This window comes from Podarcis liolepis (genome assembly GCF_965112155.1).
Source record: "Podarcis liolepis genome assembly, chromosome: 9".
Classification (NCBI taxonomy): Eukaryota; Metazoa; Chordata; class Lepidosauria; order Squamata; family Lacertidae; genus Podarcis; species Podarcis liolepis.
In genome coordinates this window covers 6,464,086-6,486,972 of record NC_139564.1, presented here as the reverse complement: position 1 = coordinate 6,486,972, position 22,887 = coordinate 6,464,086, and the positions used below count along the sequence as shown (strand labels likewise).

General features: G+C 46.1%; 1 long non-coding RNA gene across 1 annotated transcript; it reads right to left on the bottom strand.

Moving 5' to 3' along the window:
• Positions 1-790: 790 nt before the first annotated feature.
• LOC310686061 lies at positions 791-21,484 on the bottom strand. Its single transcript, XR_014515692.1, has 3 exons — positions 19,854-21,484; positions 9,681-9,771; positions 791-1,105 (listed from the first exon to the last, which is right to left on the bottom strand). It is a non-coding gene; the product is annotated as an uncharacterized lncRNA (long non-coding RNA).
• Between the last annotated feature and the right edge of the window lie 1,403 nt (positions 21,485-22,887).

The following is a 22,887-nucleotide window of genomic DNA, read 5'->3' as shown; positions in this document are numbered from 1 at the left end:
GGCCTTGTTTACAAAGCAGGAGACTCTTAATCACGGGGTCATGGGTTCCAGCCCCACATTGGGCATAAGATTCCTGCATTGGAGGGGGTTGGACTAGATGACCCTCGTGGTCCCTTCCAACTATACAGTTCTATGATTCTATGGAAGGTGTAATAAATGAAAATCTGGCCTTATTCCCTTATGGGGGACACAAGAGCCCTTATAGAGTCCTTTGTAGGTTCTCCATCAGTCGGAGAAAAGAACAGAGGCCAACCAGAGAATATTGAGAAGCAAAGCAGCTCGTAAGCCTGATCTTTATTGAACTGTTGCAACAGGGTGCTCCCCTCACACGCAGGAAAGGAGGAGGACCCAGAACAAAGGTGTGCCCGCCCTTATATAGACATTTTAAATTTCCCGCCTTGGAGTCCAAGACCACCCCCAGAAACATCATACATACATCACAGAAAGGGAGGTCTACAGCAGAAATCTGAGTGTGTTGTTTACCTCCTGTTGTTGTTTATCTCCTGTCTGGCAGATTACCTGTTAATGCTTACTTGATTGGATACACTGGGGAGCCTGGCCAGTCTTTTGTAGTGACAAACACTTCGTTCCTGAGCCAGGTCACAGGCTCACCCTATTCATACACAAATATACCCTTAAGACAGGTTTTGTGAATGGGGAGGCTTTTCCATTTTCCTTTGACCTTGCAGAGAAAACATTTGGTCAGTTTGGGAGCCAAAATGGCTCCAGGACAGCTTTCCTGTGCTGCTTCAAACATGTGGCTTATATATTTATGTACGTGTTTGCTTGGTACATTTATGAACATTTATTATATATATAGGAACTTAATTTTTTTTAATTCCAAAGGAAACATCCCCTCTGTGCACACGGAGTTCCTGGCATTCCCCAAACTCCAAGAACTAGGGAGCTATTAATGAAAGGGATCACTGGCACCCGCAAACTGTTCCCTCGACTTTCTTTTCTGTTATCTGGGCGACATTCCACAGCCGAAGCAACTCTCCTGGGCTGTCTCTTATCAACCGGCTCAAGGGCCTGATAAAACCCTCCCTCCTCCTCGGAGGCACTGCCATGCTCGGCCTCTCAGCCGGCTTCCTGGGCTTTCTTCCTGTTTGGATTAAAAATAAAAGCCCAGCTGAGAAAGCACAATAACTCCTCGCACAGTCCGGAGAAACTGCTTTGCAGCCATTGCAGCTTCCAGGCACAAAGGTTGCTTTGTGGGAACGAAGGAGAGAACCTTCCCTGAGACAAAAGGAGACTTTCTTACCCAGAAAATCTGGCCCAGGCGACAGAGGCTCTCCGTATGCGCCCCCAAGCAAGTCCCACACAGCCGAGACCCCAGGCTCAGACCACGTGAAGTGGCTCGGTCGCACTAATGGGCACTTCATGCAGGACAAGGCTATCAGTGGCAACTGGGCGTGATGGTTGTGAGACTGCGTTATTTTAACAAGAAAATAGAAAGCTGTGTTACCAGAAAAATCCGAGGGCTCCCTTGGACAAAAACAAAGACACCAACCAGGATAACTTGGAGCAAAACAGCAGCCTGTAGGCTTGGCCTTTATTGAACTGTTGCAACAGGGTGTTCCCCTCACTCGCAGGAGAGAGGAAAGACCCAGAAAGATGGTGTGCAAGACCTTATAAAAACTTTTGAAATTCCCATCCTCTAGGTCAAGCCCACCCCCAGAAACATCAGGCATACATTACAGAAAGGAGGGGTTGACATCATGCATACATTACAGAAGGGGTTGACATCATGCATACATTACAGAAAGGAGGGGTTGAGGGAGGAGTTGTGGTGGTAACCTGAGTGTCCTGTCACCTGGCTGGTTCTTCCTTTCCCCCTGCCCATGAGTCACTTCCAGGAGACAAAAGGAGTCTGCAGTTTCCTGCCCCCAGAGGGAAGATCTGATCATTGTCCTTTGTTTCAGTCCATGCTGAATCCACTCCCATATGCAAGTTTTTTGTGATCCTGATTGTCTTCTGTCTGGGATCATCAGGGTTGGCATAGCAACTAAGCAGGGCTCCTGTGGATGTGCTGGGATGGTGAAGGGATTATGGCTGACCAGAACCAAGCCACCCCCCCCCCTTTGATAGTCCTTGTCATATGGAGTAAAATAAAAATGGAACAGTGCAAATCCGATGTATGGTTGATTTTCTATGAATTTATAACAGAAATGTGGCGTATGTAGGGTGTGAGTGTGAGTGTGTGTGAAGTTTGTACAAACAGAATGATTGGGGTGGGGGGGGGGTTCCTGCTACAGCTGCTTTATGCCACTGGGCTACAGTCCTTTCCTCTGCTTGTATTCAGCATCTAGGAACCAGAGCATTACAGTGGTACCTCAGGTTAAGAACTTAAATCGTTCTGGTGGTCTGTTCTTAATCTGAAACTGTTCTTAACCTGAAGACCACTTTAGCTAATGGGGCCTCCCACTGCCGCCCTGCCACCGCCGCACGATTTCTGTTCTCATCCTTGTTAACAGAGAAATCTGAGGGTTCCCTTGGACAAAAAAACAAGGACACCAGTCAGGAATACCAGAGCAAAACAGTAGCCAGTAGGCTTGGTCTTTATTGAAGACTGTCACAACAGGACTCCCACCTGCCACCAGGTGAAACAAAATGGAAGCCCAGAACAAAAGAAGACCCCAACTTTTATTAGTTACTAATCTCCCAAGCTACACCCCTAGAACTACATCACAACTACATCATTGACACATCACAAAAAGGAGGGGTTAAGGGAGGAGTTATGGAGGTAAACCTGAGTATCTTGTCACCTGGCTGGTTCCTCCTTTCCCCCTACCCATGAGTCATTTCCAGAGGACAAAGGGGAGTTGGCAGTTTCCTACCCCCAGAGGGAAGATCTGATCATTGTCCTTTGTTCCAGTCCATGTTGAATCCACTCCCATATGCAAGTCCTTTGTGACCTTGATGGTCTTCTGTCTGGGACCATCAAGGTTGTCAAGCCAACTGGGTAGGGCTCCTGAGTACGTGTTGGTACACTTAAGGGGTTATGGCCGTCCAGTATCAAACTGTCCCCCTTTGATAGTCCTTCCTTCATGGAGCAAAATAAAAGTGGACCGGTGTAAATCCAATGTACGGTTGATTTACTATGAATTTATAACAGAAACGTCGCGTATGACGTGTGTGAGTGTGTGTGTGTTGTGATTGTACAAACTGAATGATTGGGGGGGTTTTCCTGCAACATCCTGAAGCAAAGTTCTTAACCCGAGGTACTATTTCTGGGTTAGCGGAGTCTGTAACCTGAAGCATCTGTAACCAGAAGCATCTGTAACCTGAAGCGTCCGTAACCCGAGGTATCACTGTACTGCTATTGAAAAAGAGCCCGACCACCCCAAACTTCCTATGGCTAGTGCTAGACATTGAGAGACCTCTGATAATTCAACATTCGGTCTGTGAGCACTTAGAAAAGGGTGCTGTGATCAATAAGGTCCAGACGAATCTTGTTTCTTTTTTTTATGGAGTTACAAGCTTGGTGGATGAGGGGAATGCTGTGGACATAGTGTGTCTTGATTTCAGTAAGGCTTCTGACAAAATGCCCCATGATATTCTCACGAAGAAGCTGGTAAAATGTGGGTTGAATGAGGTAGCTGTTAAGTGGATTGGTAGCTGGTTGACTGACTGAACCCAAAGAGTACTCATTAATGGTTTCTTGTCATCCTGGAAAAAAGTGACAAGGAGGGCCTGTGGCTGTTCCACGTCTTTATAAATGACCTGGATGAAGGAATTGAGGGGACGCTCATCCAATTTGCAGATGACATCAAACTGGGAAGGGCAGCTAATGCCACAGAAGACAGAATCAGAATTTAAAATGACTGTAACAGATTGGAGAACTGGGCAAAAGCAAACAACATGAATTTCAATAGGAACAAATGTTAACATTCTGCACTTAGGCAGGAAGAACCAGATGCACAAATATAAGATGGGGGACACCTGGCTTACTAGCAGTACATGTGCAAAGGATTTAGGGGTCTAAGTAGGCCACAAGCTTAAGATGAGTCTACAGTATGAAGCAGCAACAAGCAAACAAACAAAGCTAATGCTATTCTAGATAAAGGTAAAGGGACCCCAGACCATTAGGTCCAGTCGTGACTGACTCTGGGGTTGCGGCGCTCATCTCGCTTTATTGGCCGAGGGAGCTGGCGTACAGCTTCCGGGTCATGTGGCCAGCATGACTAAGCCGCTTCTAGCGAACCAGAGCAGCACGCCAGAGTGGTACCTGTTTATCTATTAGCACTTTGACGTGCTTTTGAACTGCTAGGTTGGCAGGAGCAGGGACTGAGCAACAGGAACTCACCCTGTCACGGAGATTCGAACCGCCGACCTTCTGATCGGCAAGTCCTAGGCTCTGTGGTCTAACCCACAGTGCCACCTGTGTCCCTAATGCTATTCTAGGCTTTATCAAAAGAAGTATAGTGTCCAGATCAAGAGAAGTAATAGTCCCACTTATTCTGCCTTGGTCAGACCATATGTGGAGTCCTGTGTTCAGTTCTGGCCACCACCTAGAATCATAGAATCATAGAATCATAGAGTTGGAAGAGACCACAAGGGCCATCGAGTCCAACCCCCTGCCAAGCAGGAAACACCATCAGAGCACTCCTGACATATGGTTGTCAAGCCTCTGCTTAAAGACCTCCAAAGTAGGAGACTCCACCACACTCCTTGGCAGCAAATTCCACTGTCGAACAGCTCTTACTGTCAGGAAGTTCTTCCTAATGTTTAGGTGGAATCTTCTTTCTTGTAGTTTGGATCCATTGCTCCGTGTCCGCTTCTCTGGAGCAGCAGAAAACAACCTTTCTCCCTCCTCTATGTGACATCCTTTTATATAGTTGAACATGGCTATCATATCACCCCTTAACCTACTCTTCTCCAGGCTAAACATGCCCAGCTCCCTTAGCCGTTCCTCATAAGGCATCATTTCCAGGCCTTTGACCATTTTGGTTGCCCTCCTCTGGACACGTTCCAGTTTGTCAGTGTCCTTCTTGAATTGTGGTGCCCAGAACTGGACACAGTACTCCAGGTGAGGTCTGACCAGAGCAGAATACAGTGGCATTATTACTTCCCTTGATCTAGATGCTATACTCCTATTGATGCAGCCCAGAATTGCATTGGCTTTTTTAGCTGCCGCGTCACACTGTTGGCTCATGTCAAGTTTGTGGTCAACCAAGACTCCTAGATCCTTTTCACATGTACTGCTCTCAAGCCAGGTGTCACCCATCTTGTATTTGTGCCTCTCATTTTTTTTGCCCAAGTGCAATACTTTACATTTCTCCCTGTTAAAATTCATCTTGTTTGTTTTTGCCCAGTTCTCTAATCTGTCAAGGTCATTTTGAAGTGTGATCCTGCCCTCTGGGGTGTTAGCCACCCCTCCCAGTTTGGTGTCATCTGCAAATTTGATCAGGATGCCCTTGAGTCCATCATCCAAGTCGTTGATAAAGATGTTGAATAAGACCGGGCCCAAGACAGAACCCTGTGGCACCCCACTAGTCACTCTTCTCCAGGATGAAGAGGAACCATTGATGAGCACCCTTTGGGTTCGGTCAGTCAGCCAGTTACAAATCCACTGAGTGGTAGCATAGTCAAGACCACATTTTACCAGCTTCTTCACCACAGTTTCAGAAGGATGCTGACAAGCTGAAAGGTGAGCAGAGGAGGGCAACCAAGATGATCAAGGGTCTGGAAACTAAGCCTTATGAGGAACGGTTGAAGGAGTTGAGTCTGTTGAGCATTGGAAAGAGGAGACTGAGAGGAGATATGATCACCATCTTCAAATATCTCAAGGGTTGTCACATGGAAGAGGGAACAAGCTTGTTTTCTCCTGCTCTGGAGGGTAGGACCCAAACCAATGTCTTCAAGCTACAAGAAGGGATATTCCGATTAAACATCAGGAAGAACTTATTGACAGTAAGAGCTGTTCGACCGTGGGATGGAAGGTGGTGGACTCTCCTTCCTTCAAGGTTTTCCAGCAGAGGTTAGAAAGCCATCTTTGAGGGATGCTCTAGCTGAGATTCCTGCATTGCAGAGGGTTAGACTAGATGACCCTTGATGTCCCTTCCAATTCTACGATTCTATGATCCCCCCCCCCCCCATTTCTGGCACCTCAGTAATCTTCCATGCTCTGCTGCGTCACAGATCTCGAAGCCAGATCCTTTCGAAAACCTAGCCAGACAGTAACTAAATCAGCTGGTAATTTGTTTGCTCAGCATGCTGCCAGGCCACATGAGTGTAACTTTAGACGGTCTCCAGTTTAAACAGCAAAGAATACATATGTAAAAGGAAGAAAAAGGAACTCCCAATTATATATCTTAAGTGAACTTTATGAGCTAACAAAAACAACATTAAAAGATGTTGAACGTTCAGGGTGAGGGTGCGAGAAATCCATTTCTGGACTTTGAAGGTAATGTCTTAAAAGTTTCACTCATTTATTTGCAAGGGCTAGCGACTGCATATCTAATCCTGACCCCTAGCGGCCATAACTAAGCATTTCGTTAAAACCTCATTCATTCTGACACATAGGAGTCTCTGGGCTTAAATTTTGCTGTCTCGCTCCTGACAACCCTACAGCCACTGATTTGCCACGGGGTCAAGTTCAAGGTGCTAATCTTGGCAGGTAAAGCGCTAGTGTGGCTGCTGCCCATTGAGAGTGGCATAGCCGCCCTCAAGGAGGCCAACAGTAGGGGGAGCCAGAGGCTATAATAGGCAGAGGCAACTAAATCTAGATTTGTCCCCATCCTTTTGAGTTCTACGACTAGCAGAGGGCAGACCCAGAAGGGTTGGCGTGCCCCATTCTGCCGCCTGAGGGCTGCCCTGTCGCTGCTGCTGCCCCAACACTGTCACTGGAGAAACAGTGCCAGCATCATGCGCTCCATGAGCTCCCACAAGATTTCGACACCACTTTTCCGCCTTCTCATAAGTGAGGCGGGTCTGAGACTGAGATTGGTGGGGCCCTGCCCCACTGGGACAAAACAGAAAAGACTCCACTGTTAGGGATTGACACCCTGCTGTTTCTCCAGCCCCAGAGATTAATAATAATAATAATAATAATAATAATAATAATAATAATTCTTTATACCCCGCCCATCTGGCTGGGTTTCCCCAGCCATTCTGAGTAGCTCCCAACAGAATATTAAAAATAGAATCAAACATTAAAAACTTCCCTAAACAGGGCTGCCTTCAGATGTCTTCTAAAAGTCAGGTACAGTGGTACCTCTACTTACGGACGTGATCCATTCGGGGGTGCCATTCGTACCCCAAAAAGTCCGTAAGTAGAGCGCCGCTTCTGCGCATGCACATGATGTGATAGAGCGCTCCTTCACATGCACAAAGTGCGCAGATCGCTCCTGTGCATGCGCGAAGCGGCGAACCCGGAAGTAAACACTTCTGAGGTTGCCGCGTTCATAACCAGAAAAAAAAACGTGAACCTAACGCAACATGAACCTAACGCAACTAGAGGTATGACTGTATTTCCTTGACATCTGATAGGAGGGCATTCCAAAGGGCAGGCGCCACTACCAAGAAGGCCCTGTGCCTGGTTCCCTGTAACCTCACTTCTTGCAGGGAGGGAACCGCCAGAAGGCCCTCGGAGGTGGACCTCATTGTCTGGGCTGAATGATGGGGGTGGAGACGCTCCTTCAGGTATACTGGGCCCAGGCCGTTTAGGGCTTTCAAGGTCAGCACCAACAGGGAGCAAATGCGAGAGGTGTTTTGATTCCTCCATCAGCATACATGGCCAGCGGTGGGTGTGCTTGGCTTAGCAGGTTGTGGACTTCATGAGCCTGAGGTAAAGAGAAGCTAGGATTTCAGCCTGCTGAAGTTCCTCAGGTTCTCAGATCTGCAAAGCCTGAATATAGCAGACACCACAACCTCCTACACACTCCCTTGAGCTTAACCCCCTCCTCCCCACCCACTTCCGATTTAAACATGAAAGCAGCATGGTCTGATTCAAAAGCAAAAGGTCAGGAACCACCTAGGTGTCTACTGCTTTTATCCCCCCCCCCCCCCAGAACATCCAGGAAAACTTTTCCCATTTTGGTCGTATCTTTGAGCAGCTGGGTTTTGTAAGTCTGAAGAGAAGATTGTTGCTATTACGAAATTGAGAATCCTCCCTAGAACATCAAGACGGTGCAATTGTACAAATTCTGCTCTTTAAAGGTTCTCGGCTGAAAATGCATTTGCATGAAGAGATACGCCCCATAAGAGTAAATCAAGCTTCTTTTTGCAAGTGTATTTTGAGCCATCTTAACAGAACACCCGCAGGCCGGTCACAACAAGCAGACCGCCTTCCGTCTCTTAAGTCGTCACGGTCTCGCCTTACATCCCATGACCCGGGTTCAAGTTTCTTGGCTGCTCTCTCTGAGATCTAAAGAATCAGCGTTAGGGGTGGATCGGACAACGCAGAGGATGGAAACGTTTCCATAGTTGATGTAGGGGTCTTGTAAATGTGATGTGGAGAATAAATATAACCCTCTGCAAGGAGGGAGATCGTTGGGCAGAGATCAGAAAAATATCCTGATTCACAACCTCAGATCTTCCTACTGCAGCTGTTAAGTGAGGGCTGAAGGTCACCCAGGCTTCTAGCTGGTCACTGAGAGGACAGGATACTGGACTAGGTGGGTCTTGGGTCTGATCCAGCATCCAACTCTCCTTAGGCAGAAGGCCTTCTCGGTAGTGGCACCCACCCTGTGGAACGCCCACTCACCAGATGTCAAAGAGAAAAACAACTACAGTGTTACATACACTTCAGGTTACAGAGTTCGCTAACCCAGAAATAGTACCTCAGGTTAAGAACTTTGCTTCAGGATGAGAACAGAAACTGTGCTCTGGCAGCGTGGTGGCAGAGGAGGCCCCATTAGCTAAAGTGGTGCTTCAGGTTAAGAACAGTTTCAGGTTAAGAACGGACCTCCGGAACAAATTAAGTACTTAACCCGGGGTACCACTGTACCAGACTTTTAGAAGACATCTGAAGGCAGCCTTGTTTAGGGAAGCTTTTAAAGTATCTGGCTGGCAGCCTGTGCTGTGTGGTTTCATCATATTGGGGGGGGGGTCCTTGGGGTCCCCACTATCAGCTCATCTATCTCTGTTAACAGTACAGTCATACCTCATGTTACGTTTGTTTCATGTTACGTTTTTTCAGGTTGCGTCCTGCAGCGACCCAGAAGTACCGGAAAGGGTTACATCTGGGTTTCGCCGGTCGCACAAGTGCTAAATCGCGCTTCGCGCATGCGCACAAACACCAAATCGCGCCATGCACCTGCACAGATACAGCGCTTCAGGTTGTGGGCTTTTCATGTTGCGAAGGGGCCTCCGGAACAGATCCCGTTCACAACCAGAGGTACCACTGTATTCCCCACTCTTCTGCAGAAAAGAATAGATGCAGAGTGAGAATCAACCGATCGGCCAATTTCAGTTTCTCTCCTTTTTTCGTTTCCTGCCCGAGCATTCAGTTCCCCACATTTCCACACTTGTTTGCCGATTTTTCAATTCTGAACGAAAACGCACCAGCACTTTACTGCGAATTTCTCCTAGCACGCACATTTTTGACGCAATTTTGCCAAATATACCGGGTTTCCATCTGGGGGTTTGCACAAATATTGTATTTACATGCAGACTTCATATGCACCCTGCCACCTGGGCATTAAGGTGTCTCTTTGTCACTCTCCTGCACAAACCTTGGCTTGGCTGCTGCTGCTGTTATTGCTGCTGTTGACACAGCTGCCGCCGTTGTTCTGGGATATCCTGTCCTGAGAGAAAGGACCATGTCTGTGCAAAGAGAGGGGAACAGAGGAAGGAGGACAGTGATTGTATTCCAAAACTAAAACATCCCATGGGATTTGATTCTTTAGTAGGAGCTGGGGAAACATAAGGGCTCCCCCCTCCATTCCCTTTCTTGGTTCCCACCCAGTGCCGGATTTAAGTATAAGTGAAACATGTTGTAGCTTAGGGCCCCACTCTCTTGGGGGCCCCCAAAAAAAAAGATTAAAGGGAAAAAACCTGGATGTACATTTCGAAAATATAAGATAAAAAACCCAAATAAAATAAAACCTACATACAGCAACAGTGTTTTGTGTTGTGTAGGCTCCTATGATGTAAGTAATGGGCCCCGCCTGCTAGCCTGCTCCCTAAAATATTACTGGTTTACTCATTTCTATATATAGGGTGCCTAAATTCTGCACGTATGCAGAATATATGTATGTATGTATGTATGTATGTATGTATGTATGTATGCATGATGTATGGAAGTGAGAGTTGAAACCATAAAGAAGGGTGATCGCCAAAGAATTGATGCTTCTGAATTATGGTGCTGGAGGAGACTCTTGAGAGTCCCATGGACTGCAAGAAGATCAAACCTCTCCATTCTGAAGGAAATCAGCCCTGAGTGCTCACTGGAAGGACAGATCGTGAAGCTGAGGCTCCAATACTTTGGCCACCTCATGAGAAGAGAAGACTCCCTGGAAAAGACCCTGATGTTGGGAAAGATGGAGGGCACAAGGAGAAGGGGACGACAGAGGACGAGATGGTTGGACAGTGTTCTCGAAGCTACAAACATGAGTTTGACCAAACTATTGGGGGGGCAGTGGAAGACAGGAGTGCCTGGCGTGCTCTGGTCCAGGGGGTCACGAAGAGTTGGACACGACTAAACGACTAAACAACAACAACAAATTCTGCATGGACTGGTTGCATGGCCACATGTACAAATGGCTTTAGATACCTATTAGCTCCATAAATTAGCATATAGCATATATTCAACACAAAAAAGCAACAATTTGTTGTTGACAAAGGACAGCTGGACATATAAAGGGCCCCATTGCCTTCAGTAGCTTGGGACCTCATCAAACCAAAATCCAACCCTGTTCCCACCCTACTAAAGGTGCTGGTAAACATTCCACCTCCATGTTGTTTCTTGAATGTAAGAACAGCCTTGCTGGTTTTGACCCACAGCCTTGGGGAGAAACCGAAGAGAGTTGCAAACCCCATTACCTTAAAGTTGCTCATGACTGCAGGACATGGTGCCGGCCCTTACATTGGCCAGGACTCGGGCGGCACAGAAATGTGGCACGTGAAATGGTAACAACAGAAGTCCCCCCCCCCCAAATAAAAGAAAGACTCTGTTTGTGTATGCCACTACTAGGGCAGCCCAAACTTCTGCTTGCACAAAAATGGAGAACGGCCTTTCAAGATGTTGGAATGTGTGGAGTTAGCGGGTCTGACTAGTAAGACAAGAGAACAAGATGATCAAGAATACAAAAATGCTTGTAAAGTATTTTAGGAATCAGCATAAACAAGTGAACAGATTAACAGGACTTGAATAAATTCAGCAGTAGGAGACAAAGAGTAAGAAAAGAAGAATTTGGTAACTTAGAATACGCCGAAGAGAGGGAAAATAAAAGAAACCAGGAAGGAGAGGAAGGCAAGTCCTTGTGCGTTTTGCTTTTTGTCCTTATTTTTTTGCAATTTCTTTCTTTACAAGTCCTTTTTGAATAATATGCAAAAACACTACTACTACTACTACTACTACTACTACTACTACTACTACTACTATTTTAAAAGAACAAATGTAGCAAGTGGGCATGTTGCAGATCTCCCCGATACCCTTGGCTTTTCCTGCTTCGGATGAACTAAATTCCTCGGCTGACCACCAGAGGACAGCCAAGCACCACTTTTTCATTTAGCACCTTTCGCATTCACGCACTTGGCTTTGCAAAGCGACGGCTCTGTAAGGTAGTCCAGTTGGCATTGTCTGCATAATAATGTAACTGGGTGGGGTATGGTGAACCTGAGGACTGAAGACTTATGGAGCAGAAGTGCCCTGCAGCTGCCCAGGACTCAGTTTCAACTCACCTGTCACCCCCTGAGTAGGAGGAGCTTAACCCATTGCTTTCCAGAGTCCTTCTGCTTGCCTCCAGAAAACTAGCTTTCAACACTCAGGCTATCATATTTTCAAGGCTGGGCTATACATGCTTGATGCTCTGAGGCTTAAGATGGAACCATCACCATGGCCTACCTTCACGTGCATATAGTGGTAACAAAGAAAGTCCAGAGCAACCTAATATTGGGAATGCTCTGTTTATTATTATTAATGATCCTTCAACATCAACTTCGTTGGACTGGTCATGTTGTTTGGATGCCTGATTATTGTCTTCCAAAGCAACTACTCTATTCCAAACTTAAAAATGGAAAGCTTAATGCCGGTGGTCAACAAAAGAGGTTTAAAGACTCTCTCAAGGCAAATCTAAATATAAATGTAGCATAATAATAATAATAATAATAATAATAATAATAATAATAATATCTTTATTGTCATTGCCCCCTTCAGGGACAACAAAATTACTTGACTGCTCCATAAAAACACTAATTAAACAATTAAACAATACAGTATAATACAGCAAGAGAGATTAGATGACTTTCAAAGTCCGGGCTTCCCATTCAGGGCCGATATCGCTCCAGAGAAGAAGCTGTTCTTAAGACGGCTCGTTCTTGTCTTCATCGTCCTGTATCTCCGTCCCGACGGCAAGAGCTCGAAGAGACAGTGACCAGGATGCGATGGATCTTTTACTATGTCCAGTGCCTTCCTATGGCACCTTGTGGCATAAATCTGCTCTAAGGTGGAGAGTGGGCAACCAACAATGCTCTCTGCAGTGTTGGGAAACACTGGCCTACGAGCGCTCCAATTGGAGAACAGCCTTTATCAAAAGTGTTATGGGTTTTGAAGACACTCGAACTCAGGACACAAGGGAGAAATGTGCTAAGAGGAGGACACACTTGGCAAATCCACACCGTGATCAACTCCCACCCGAAAACCAATGTCCCCACTGTGGAAGGACGTGTGGATCCAGAATTGGCCTCCACAGTCACTTACGGACTCACTTTTAAAACCATGTTTATGGAAGGCAATCTTACTCAGATACGAGTGATCACCAAAGAGAGAGAAGAGACTTAATATTTAATACACTCATCTAGAGCACACATGGCTCTCTTGAAAAGTAGGCACCAAGTCTCAGTAAAAAGTACATTTAGAACTGCCCCATAGTGGAGATTTAAATAGGGTTGTCATACATCTGGGAGTTCCTGGACATGTCCTCTTTTGGGGGGTCCTGCATGCTTTTCCGGGGGGAATTTTACATTTTAAAGCAAATGTCCTGGATTTAAAAAAATGTTTTGTTTATTTATGCATTTATTTATTTTGTGCATGGGTGGTTCTTGGGCTCGGTGGCATATTTTCTGAATTTTTACCTTTTGAAATATGGCAAGCTTAGATTTAAGCCATCTGTTAAGCAGAGAATATTGGGGAATGCATTACTGAAGTACACTGTGTAGACCAGGAACCGTATGTGGCAACCTCAGGCTTTGAGAAGAAACCTCCTTCCTTCAGAAAGAAGCTCTTTCCCCAACCTTTTCTGGTTCATCTTCCTGTTAGGGGGAGGGCCATAGCTCACGCATAGAGCATCTCCCTTGGGTGCAAAAGATCCCAGGTAGGCCTGTGACTATATCCCCCATCTGGAATCCTGGGACTCGGCTAGACTGGAAAAGAAAAAGTGATTTATATGTCTTGTATATGTGAGTGGCTCTGTGGTCTAAAGCACAGAGCCTAGGGCTTGCCAATCAGAAGGTTGGCGGTTTGAATCCCCGCGGCGGGGTGAGCTCCCATTGCCCTGTCCCTGCTCCTGCCCACCTAGCAGTTCGAAAGCACGTCAAAGTGCAAGTAGATAAATAGGTACCGCTCCGGTGGGAAGGTAAATGGCATTTCTGTGCGCTGCTCTGGTTCACAAGAAGCAGCTTAGTCATGCTGGCCACATGACCCGGAAGCTGTACGCCGGCTCCCTCAGCCAATAAAGCGAGATGAGCACCGCAACCCCAGAGTCGTCCGCGACTGGACCTAACAGTCAGGGGTCCCTTTACCTTTATATGCGATATAACACTGTGCCGCCAGATGGTGCTGCAGAGTCCCATTTTCCCCCTTACTGGATTTCTCTGTTTAAATTTACACCAAGTTTAAGTGAAACGCTTCTTTGATGTGTCTAGATCCAGCCCTGGAGGGGTGCTGAAAATCAGTGCCAATAATCCTGAGCAGATACAGTATTGGTCTTTATAAGGTCCGTATGCTTAAAGCTATGGTTTTCCCAGTAGTGATGTATGGAAGCGAGAGCTGGACCATAAAGAAGGCTGATCGCCGAAGAATTGGTGCTTTTGAATTATGGTGCTGGAGGAGACTCTTGAGAGTCCCATGGACTGCAAGAAGATCAAACCTATCCATTCTGAAGGAAATCAGCCCTGAGTGCTCACTGGAAGGACAGATTGCGAAGCTGAGGCTCCAATACTTTGGCCACCTCATGAGAACAGAAGAGAAGAGAAGAGAAGAGAAGAGAAGAGAAGAGAAGAGAAGAGAAGAGAACAAGGAGAAGGGGACGATGGAGGACGAGATGGTGGGACAGTGTTCTCAAAGCTATGAACATGAGTTTGACCAAACTGCGGGAGGCAGTGGAAGACAGGAGTGCCTGGCGTGCTCTGGTCCAGGGGGTCACGAAGAGTCGGACACGACTAAACGACTAAACAATAACAACAAAGGCAGTTTATGAAAGTCCACTATGCCTTTTTGCTTCCTTCCCTCCCCCTGCAAGTAAACAAAATCCCATAATATTCCTTCCCCCACCCCTTTGGCTCACTAGAAGAGCTAGTCTCAAGAGGTTTCTCCTGTGATGGGGCTGAAGAAGCCTTGCAGGAGCAAGACGTGAATGTGTTTCTGATCTGCCTGGCTGAGCATCTCACGTCTTTTCTGCTGAGTCATTTCTTAAAGCAGCTCAAGATGGGATTTCCTACATTCCTCAATAACATCAGAGCGGAAAAAGACTGGGAGAGAGACCGCCCTGCCTGAAGGCCTCCAGAAAAATAACTGGTACTTGGGATCTTTTCTCTCTGCACAGCCCTCTCCAAATTTTCAGCTGCCCAGAGTGGCTGGGGAAACCCAGCCAGTTGGGCGGGGTATAAATTTATTATTATTATTATTAGCAAAAAAAAAATCCCCAGTTGCACAGCCTTGTGCAAAATTCCTTAAGCACTTCACAGTGAACAGCTATACTGTCAGAGCTGAGCCCTACGCCAGATGAAGGCCAGGGGAGAGACGTAGCTCTGTGGCAGAACATCTGCTTGGCTTGCAGACGGTCTCAGACTCAATAGCAAACATCTCTTGCCTAAAACCCTGGAGATCTCAAGGCGGTTCACAGCAACAAAATGCAAGATAAAGGGCAATGGGGTCATGGTATTGTGCAATCTGGCAAACAGTGTTATTGGAAAAAACGGTTGCAAAACTGAAAAGTAGCAAGAGGCCAAAAGAAACACAACCATTTTAATGCAGTTTGGTGTGATTTTATTGATCATAACGGTAAAAAGGTAAAGGACCCCTGGACGGTTAAGTCCAGTCAAATGTGACTACGGGGTTGCGGCGCTCATCTCGCTTTCAGGCTGGGGGAGCCGGCGTTTGTCCACAGACGGCTTTCCAGGTCATGTGGCCAGCAGGACTAAACCGCTTCTCGCACAACAGAACCCCGTGACGGAAGCCAGAGCACACAGAAACGCTGTTTACCTTCCCGCCACAGCGGTACCTATTTGTCTACTTGCACTGGTGTGCTTTCGAACTGCTAGGTTGGCAGGAGCTGGGACTGAGCAACGGGAGCTCACCCCATCACGGGGATTCAAACCACTGACCTTCTGATTGGCAAGCCAAAGAGGCTCAGTGGCTTAGACCATAGCACCCCCATAGTCACCTTTGACTGGACTTAAAAATCCAGGAGTCCTTTACCTTATTGGTTATACAAATAATGTGGCATACGGTGGAACAGGGCCTATAATTCACAGGACAGTTTGGCATACGTGAAGCATAGGTTTTCATTTTTCATTTTCTCCCTTGCTCCCTATAGATTAAAATTGTTATTGATACAAAAGACCTTTTACTAATGGTTAGCAATCTGAGCATACACCTTCTTATCATTTCATATCCCCAATAGCTATGATATATAAACTTTAACACGACTTTGTTAATATCTTCAGAAACACTTATCTGAGCGTAAAGTGTTGATTTATTTTAACTCTCATTTTGTGTAATGTTTGCATGCTGTATGTCTGAATGTCATGAATGAAAGTATATTTTAAAAGAATAATAATAAAGGGGGGGAAATGCAAGGCAAAAGCAGAGGTTAAGCCCAGCTGGAGCAGGGGACGGGAAGTATCTCTGCGCAAGTCCCCAAAGAGCTGCTGCCATGCAGTCCTTTGCTAGAGAGATGCTAAGAGGCAGTATCTTGTGTTTAAAGAGGAAAGTGTAGTGGGCAAGGAACCTGCTGTGCCCCATCATGGCCAGCAGGTGGCAACAGGGCTCTGGGATGGATCCTGCGCTCTCCAGACAGCCATCTCTTGAGTTGCATGCATGACACCAGCTTCTTACATAAGTGTAATGCCCGTCTCCCCGCCCACTCGCCATCACTTTTTCACAAGTCGGATCGGTTACATTATGTAACAGATAAATTCAAATGTTTCACGTTGCAGATAGCAAGGGGGGGTAGGTCAGACTGGCTTAGGTAACCGAGAGAAATGAATTAAGGGAGGGGGACAGAGAAAGGGGTTGCTAGATACCTTGCCTCTGAGGTTGCCAACTTTCCCCCCTGGCAGGGCTCCTGCACTTTTAACAGCTGCCCTTCAGGTGCAAAACGCCTGTCTACAACTTCATTAACATCCTTCTACAACTTTACTAGCATCAGTGAACAACACCGAACTTGTTAATATTTCCATGAACTTACCTAAAAATCTATTGAAATCAGACATTATAAGTTCATCTTAGGTTGGGTAGTTTGTAAGTCTCTGTGGCTTTGCGTAAAGTTTTGTATTTTTCTCAGAAGATTGATAAAGAATGTATAATCATTTTGGTAATTATTGTGTGTATATTAGTCGCCAACGTGTTGCATGAGTCGTACTACTATGTGGAGCAGCTGCTGTTAAGCAGCACTGGAGCCCTTCCGGGAAGAAAAAGTTGGCAACCCTGCTCAAGCCTTCAGCCTCCAACATTGCTTTATTTACTTGCTTGCTCGTTTAGTTTGCCCTGGGATCTTTCGCAGGGAGAAGCTCTTTGCTCCTATCCTGCGCTCAGGACAGGCGAAGAGGCTGGGCAATCCAGTCTTGGCATCCAATGAACTGTGGGGCACATTCAAGGGGGCACATTCCAAAGAACAGGAAGAGCAATGAAATATACTCAGAGTTGAGTGTGGAGTTCATGCTCTTTATTCAGCTCAGAGTAGTGAGGAGGAATGGAAGTTCCCCCGAAATGTCTGCTTTATATACATCCTTTGCACAATGGGCCCCACGTGATTGGCTAATTTTGGGATTCTCCTGTAGGCCAATCAGGTTGCGGATTCACTTCCACCCGGAGTTGGATTGGTCCTGCAGACAAATCAGAGTGCTGCATTCTGGATCCTATTGTTCTGGGACCAATCAGACTCCTGCATTCTGAATACCTATTGTTCTAGGGCCAATCAGACTGCTGCATTCTATATCCTATTGTTCTAGGACCAATCAGACTGCTGCATTCTGAATCCTATTGTTCTGGGACCAATCAGACTGCTGCATTCTATATCCTATTGTTCTAGGACCAATCAGACTGCTGCATTCTGAATCCTATTGTTCTAGGACCAATCAGACTGCTGCATTTCGGATCCTATTCAACTCAGTACATAACAAGCAAACTGTCTCTCGTGGACTGTGGATGTTTGACAGGGCCGGCGCAAGCAGAGGGCAGAGGGAGGCAACTGCCTCAGGCGGCCGTTGCAGCAGAGCATCTTTGAAGGGCAGAAGCAGACAGCGCTGTTGCTTATTTTGGCAATGCTACGTTGACAGCTTTGGGTGCGTCCTATCTGATCTTCTCCGGGCGAGGAACCCAAATTAGCAAACTTCATGGCCAAGGTGGGATTTGAACCCTGGCCTCCCAGGTCCCCATGCAACACTCTAACCACTACACCACTCTGCCTCTGTGATCTCCACTGAGCTTTCCCCCTCCCTAGATGGAGGCACCTTTCCTCATTCCGTCGCTTGGCTTCGCAGTCAGGAGTTGGCAGCCCCTGTGCCATCTATCGGCGAAAGCCTGGCTGAGTGCTCAAACGCAGCTTGCCTTCGCGTCGCTCCTCGCTCCTCTGCCAGCTCCCAGCAGAACAGCGGAAGAAAGCACGTAACCTGCAGCACGTCGACGCCCTTATTATATAATGGCTTTGAATTTCAACCAAGAACCAACCAAGCCACTGTTGGAGTCTTGCCATTCGCAAGCAGATCAGCTGGGGTTTTTAAAGAGTGTTAACAAGACTGATGGGAGGCAGGCCTGCCGGTGCCTGATAGTCGTCGCATTCAAAAATAGAGCCTCCATTTCCAGAACCAGTGTACCTCGTGGGGACCAGATACTGGGGAGCCAAACAACAAGAGGTCGAGAAACACTCATATTTCTTTCTCAATAAGATCTGTACTGTTTTAACTTCAAGATTATTATTATTAATCATAATAATACTCCGCCCATCTGGATGCGTTTCCACTCTGGGCGACTCCCAACAGAATATTAAAAACACAAGAAAATATCAAACATTAAAAACTTCCCTAAACATGGCTGCCTTCAGATAATTATTATTATTATTATTATTATTATTATTATTATTATTATTATTATTATTTATTGTTTATACCCCGCCCACCTGGCTGTTATTTCCCCAGCCACTCTGGGTGGCTTCCAACAAAATATTAAAATAGTCCTTCAAATATTAAAAGCTTCTCTGAACAGATGTCTTTTAAAAATCAGATAGTTGTTTATTTCCTTTACATCTGATGGGAGGGCATTCCACAGGGCAGGTGCCACCACCGAGAAGGCCCTCTGCCTGGTTCCCTGTAACCTCACTTCTCACAGGGAGGGAACTGCCAGAAGGCCCTTGGCGCTGGACCTCAGTGTCCGAGTTGAACGATGGGGGTAGAGATGCTCCTTCAGGTATACTGGGCCAAGGCCATTTAGGGCTTTAAACGTCAGCACCAACACTTTGCATTGTGCTCGGAAATGTCCTGGGAGCCAATGAAGGTCCTTCAGGACCGGTGTTATGTGGTCCCGGCGGCCACTCCCAGTCACCAGTCTAGCTGCTGCATTCTGGGTTAGTTGTAGTTTCTGGGTCACCTTCAAAGGTAGACCCACGTAGAGCGCATTGCAGTAGTCCAAATGGGAGATAACCAGAGCATGCACCACTCTGGCCAGACAGTCTGCAGAACATGTACAAACAGTGGTACATAGCCAACCCAGTTACAGAATTCCTGCATAAATCATGATTCTATAAAAATATGTGAATTGCTTTGTTTTGAGTGCCCTTGCAGTGCTTCACCTCTCTATGTCCCATCATACGAAGAAGGTGGGGTGAGAGAGTGATCCCCTTTATTTACACGATCTACACATAAACAAACCTCTCCATTCTGACGGAAATCAGCCCTGAGTGCTCACTGGAAAGACAGATCCTGAAGCTGAGGCTCCAATACTTTGGCCACCTCATGAGAAGAGAAGACTCCCTGGAAAAGACCCTGATGTTGAGAAAGATGGAGGGCAAAAGGCGAAGGGGACGACAGAGGACAAGATAGTTGGATAGTGTTCTCGAAGCTACCGGCATGAGTTTCACCAAACTGCGGGAGGCAGTGGAAGACAGGAGTGCCTGGCGTGCTCTAGTCCATGGGGTCACGAAGAGTTGGACACGACTAAACGACTAAACAACAACACACATAAACCACAGATTTATATTTTCCCAGTCCTTAATGACCTGGGCTCCCACACAACTCTCTAACCAACCAACCTGGAAATGGGAGCGGTTATTTCTCCCAGCGGTGAACCCGCCTGGTGCTATCAAGCCTTTGTTACTTCACTTTGCTTCCCCGCAACGTGATGCCGGATCCACGTGGATTATGTAATGCATTCATCCTCTCGAAAGGGAATTGGGAAATGTCAGAGGTGATTCCGCGAGGAGATACGGAGCTCTTCGGTGGTGGAAATTCTTCTCTGCAGAGCTGAAAAAAATGCCACGCCTGTTGCAAGGCAGAACAATTTGGGCCCAGGATGGAATGTGCTGATGGATAGCATGTCTGAACTTGTGCTGAGTCAGACAAAGAGGCTTGCACATGCATTCTGTTTTGGTTTCTGCCGTTGCATAAAACTGACACTTGTTTTCCGGGTTTATTTGCAACCGGTTATGGAAAGGTCCCCTCAGAGAGGAAATGTTGGATACTTTCCTTTTTGAATGGGGAACCCGTGGGCAGCGGAGTTCCACGGATACATTGGTGCACCAATCCACTCACCAACCATAGAATCATAAAACCATAGCTTTCTCCCGATTGAAGCGCAGAGTGCTTGAGGACCGGGACATTCACAGGGAAACCAAAATGCTTGTTTACAAAGCTATTGTACTACCAACCTTACTGTATGCTTATGAAACATGGACCACTTATAAACGCCATCTATGAGAGCCAGTGTGGTGTAGTGGTTAAGAGCGATAGTCTCATAATCTGGTGAACCGGGTTCGCTTCCCTGCTCCTCCACATGCAGCTGCTGGGTGACCTTGGGCCAGTCATACTTCTTTGAAGTCTCTCAGCCCCACTCACCTCACAGAGTGTTTGTTGTGGGGGAGGAAGGGAAAGGAGAATGTTAGCCACTTTGAGACTCCTTAGGGTAGTGATAAAGCGGGATATCAAATCCAAACTCTTCTTCTTCATCTTCAACTCCTTGAAAGATTCCATCAACGGTTTCTCCGAAAAATCTTACACATCACTTGGGAAAACAGGCGAACTCATGCCAGGTTACTGGAAGAAGCAAAGATCACCAGTGTTGAAGCAAAGATTCTTCAACATCAACTTCGCTGGACTGGTCATGTTGTGTGGATGCCTAATGATCGTCTTCCAAAGCAACTACTCTATTCTGAACTTAAGAATGGAAAGCGTAATGCTGGTGGTCAACAAAAGAGGTTTAAACACTCTCTCAAGGCAAATTTTTAAAAATGTAGTATAAACACAAACAATTGGGAAACATTTGTGAGTGCTCCAGTTGGGGAACAGCCTTTACCAAAAGTGTCATGGGCTTTGAAGAAGCTTGAACTCAGGACACAAGGGAGAAATGTGCTAAGAGGAAGAAACGTTTGGCAAACACTCACCATGATTAACTCCCACCCGGAAACCTATGTCCCCACTGTGGAAGGACGTGTGGATCCAGAATTGGCTCCACAGTCACTTACAGACTCATTGTTAAAACCGTGTTCATGGAAGACAATCTTACTCGGCTACGAGTGATCGCCAAAGAAGAAGAAGAAGAGAATCATAGAGTTCAAAGGTGTCCCTAGGGTCATCTAGTCCAACCCCCCGGGAATGCAGGAATCTCAGCTAAAGCATCCAGGACAGATGCCCATCCAATCTCTGCTTTGCCATCCCAGCTATGTTCCTGCCTCTTTGACGTTCTGACCTTCCTGTTCATTTTTCCTGGCTTCTTAAAAGTATGTTGTCCCATCTTTGTGTGTAGTTTCAGAACTAATCCAGGGGTGGCACTGTACTGAATAAAAAGTTTCTGTTTCCATCAGCAGGATTTTAATCTCACTTGTAATGTAACAAACGCTACGGACCATATGGACAGATAACAAAATACAGACTATGAAATAATATACCATTGAAAATGTTGACAATAGGACCCATTGTGGGGCAGGGAGTCTCAAGATTCTGAGAAATCTCTGTATTTAGTATTGTTATAAATTTGTATTTGTAAAATCAAATAAAAACAATTTTTAAAAAAGATATCCCTACCAAACAAAAAAAAAGTTCTATTTAAACATCAAGCAATAAATGTTTATGATTGATTTATGTTTAAATAAAAACTTTTTTTCCTGGTTGGGTGGTTTTGGGGAAATTAGGCCCCTCCTACACATACACAGTAGGCCAGCATTCATTCTGACTTGCCTGTAGGATAATTATTATTATTATTATTATTATTATTATTATTATTATTATTATTATTATTATTTTATTATTTATTTATTTATTTATTTATTTATTTATTTATACCCCGCCCATCTGGCTGGGCTTCCCCAGCCACTCTGGGCGGCTTCCAAAAGAATATTAAAATACTATAATACATCAAACATTAAAAGCTTCCCGAAACAGGGCTGCGTTCAGATGTCTTCTAAAAGCCTGGTAGTTGTTGTTCTCTTTGACATCTGGTGGGAGGGCGTTCCACAGGACGGGCGCCACTACCGAGAAGGCCCTCTGCCTGGTTCCCTGTAACTTGGCTTCTCGCAGTGAGGGAACTGCCAGAAGGCCCTCGGTGCTGGACCTCAGCGTCCGGGCAGAACGATGGGGGTGGAGACGCTCCTTCAGATGCTTACACACTTTCCTGTTAATCTTTCTTTCATTCAGGACTTTTCAATGCACTCCCTCGTCACTTTACTTGGGAAAAGTCTGCTTCTTGGAAAGCGGGTTGGTTTTGCCAGGGTGACAGAGCTCTGCACTTCGACTTAATTGTGCAAACCTAAATTTCCTGGTATGCTCTCGCACCTGCAAAATACTGACAGTCTGCATGGGTGCCACAAATCTCTTTGGTTTTGCCTCAGCAGATGCTAAGCACTAATTGGTTCTGTGTGCATCCTTCAGATTTTTCTTTTTGTGGCAGTTTAACCCACATTCATAACACTGCTGTAATTTTGAAATATAGAAGAATGACTGTAATGAAAGCTCTTTAAATACACTGATGTATGGCTTTGGGGGGACGTTGGGGGGCAATCTACTACTGAATATATCGAACGGAAGGGACACAGATGGCGCTGTGGGTTAAACCACAGAGCCTAGGACTTGCCG